General features: G+C 41.3%; 1 protein-coding gene across 1 annotated transcript in view; it reads left to right on the top strand.

The window, feature by feature from the left end:
* LOC143039911 (synaptotagmin-15-like) overlaps nt 1–2,500 on the top strand; it is a 1,008,258-nt gene that overhangs the window by 329,644 nt on the left and 676,114 nt on the right. The window lies entirely within an intron of this gene.

Here is a 2,500-nt window from a genome sequence, read left to right as displayed (position 1 = left end):
ATGGTACTGTGTATTTACAACGAGAAAACAAGGCAAGGGTTGTGTCACTATCCTTTTTATATTTTTGCACTGTATTTGTATTATGTGGAGGTACAAGAAAATTTTCTGAAATATCAAGGGGTACGGGCACTGAAAAAAAGTTAAGAACCACTGCTTTACATATTATACATAGCACGAGGGTTGCCAAAAACCGCTATGGCATGGGAGTGGCAACCTAGTAGCTCTAGTTAAGAAACAGACATACATAACACTTACTAACCTTAAAACTATTCATAACCCATTCATAACCCATTCTGTTCAGGGAAACAAAGCGCGTTGACCTTAAACTAAAACACAAAGATTGGAGGTGCGTGTAAAGACAATCCTCCTTTCATCCACATCGTACCGAAAACGAACTGACTAAGTAGAATATATAAATTTATAAATATTGTTAGCACAGCCAACAGTTGAGGGAAATTAACCCTCAACCTTCATAGGTTAGGTGAAACTTACAAAGGATTAAAAAGGAGGAGCATATAGACAGGAGACCTTTTGGTCCATAATTAGGATGTGAAAAAATATACAATGATAAATAAACAAATAAAAGTTATAATAATATGAATGATAATAGATATAATAAATAAATAAATAGGTCAAGTTAAATAATACACAAACAGGTAAATAGTAAATAATAATAGACAGATAACTAATAATAAGAGATACATACATACATATACCAAAGGCTTTTTCCCCCTTAAACGGGAGGTAACCAAAAAGCAAAGGCATAGAAACCACTCCTCCCCATTCCATCCCCTACCTACATACTCCACTCCCCTCTACCATCTTTTCTCCCTTTTGTCTTGGCACCACCTGCATGACGGGTCATTCCTGCATTTTGTCCACTACCCTGGGTCAGAAGCATTGTCGCAAGACACAGCACATATACAGCAAGCCGCTTCATAAGATCGGCGACCCCCCTCTCCGTCCCCTCATGCAGAAAAGATGACGGGGAGAAATTCCATCGGGCTGCGTCAACTTATTTCTCATACATACTCCTTCACCCCCATCCCCTACCCACTCCCCCTCATACATCACAGCATCATCTATACACAACAATTCTCCATTCACCTCTATCTTCTGTCCTCTCCCGTCCTTCCTCAACAGACATTCCCTCTTTCCCAATGTCCCTTTTACACCATCCATCCATCTCATCCTAGGTCGCCCCCTCATGTTCATTCCTTCCACCTATGCCTTCCACACCTCTTTTACCAGTCTTTCTTCACTCATTCTTTCCGTGTGTCCAAACCATCCCAATACCCTTTCATACACCCTATCTCCCAACTCCCTTTCCACCCCTGTTCTCCTCCTCACCTCCTCATTTCTCACTCTATTAAGCCTAATAACCCCTATCATACTTCTTAGGCATTTCATCTCAAACACATTCAAACTCCTTCTCTCTTCCTCTCTCATGTTCCATGTCTTTGCCCCATATAGTACTGTTGGAACAATTATTCTTTCATACAATTTCCTCTTAGCATCCATTCCCAAATATCTATTTCTAATTACACATTTTATTCCACCAAGGCATCTACTCACCTCTCTCAATCTACATTCTAACTCTACCCCAACTCCTCCCTCTCCTGCCACATTTACACCCAAGTATCTAAAACTATCCACTTCCTCCAGTGTCTCTCCCTTAATACTCACTTCCAATCTGATGCCCCTTTCTCCCCTTGTACATCTCATCACCTTACTTTTACCCACATTTATCTTCAACTTCCTTCTTTCGCACACCTTCCCAAATTCTGTCACTAACTTCCTCAATCCCTCCTCTGATCCTGCTACAAGTGCAGTGTCGTCAGCAAACAACAACTGGCTTATCTCCCACTTTTCTTCGTTTCCTTTAATCATCACCAATCCCTGATCCACTACCCTTGCATCCACCTCTCGCATCACCCCATCCATGTATAAATTGAACAGACAGGGCGGCATAACACATCCCTGACGAAGTCCCATCTATATCTTAAAACACTCAGTCTCTCCATTTCTAATCCTGCTCTTGACAGCTTTCCTCCTATCCCACATATCTACAATACTTCCTAGTGCTTTCCTGTCTACCATGTCATAAGCCTTTTCCAGATCCATAAAAGCCCAAAATATACCCTTACCTTTTCCTATAGCTTTCTTACCTATCTGTCTTACCACAAAAAAACTTATCTACACAACCCCTACCTGTCCTAAACCCACACTGTTCCTCACCAATTACTCCCTTTCTTCCTCTCCTAATCCTCTCAATCAAGACCCTCCCATAAGCCTTCGCAACTACACTTAACAAGCTGATCCCTCTGAAACTACTACACTCACACTTGTCCCCTTTTCCCCTGTAAAGTGGAACTATACAGGCACTCCTCAAGTTCTCCGACACTCTACCATGTCTTAAACAAACATTAAACAATATCACCAGCCAGTCCACTATCACTGTACCTTCTTTTTTTCAGGAGTTCTGTATGGCATCTATCCA

The sequence above is a fragment of the Oratosquilla oratoria genome, chromosome 27 (genome assembly GCF_046742065.1).
Source record: "Oratosquilla oratoria isolate Oo_2021 chromosome 27, ASM4674206v1, whole genome shotgun sequence".
In the NCBI taxonomy this organism is placed as follows: domain Eukaryota; kingdom Metazoa; phylum Arthropoda; class Malacostraca; order Stomatopoda; family Squillidae; genus Oratosquilla; species Oratosquilla oratoria.
The sequence above is the reverse complement of the archived record's forward strand: the minus strand, read 5'-3'. Positions and strand labels throughout refer to the sequence as shown.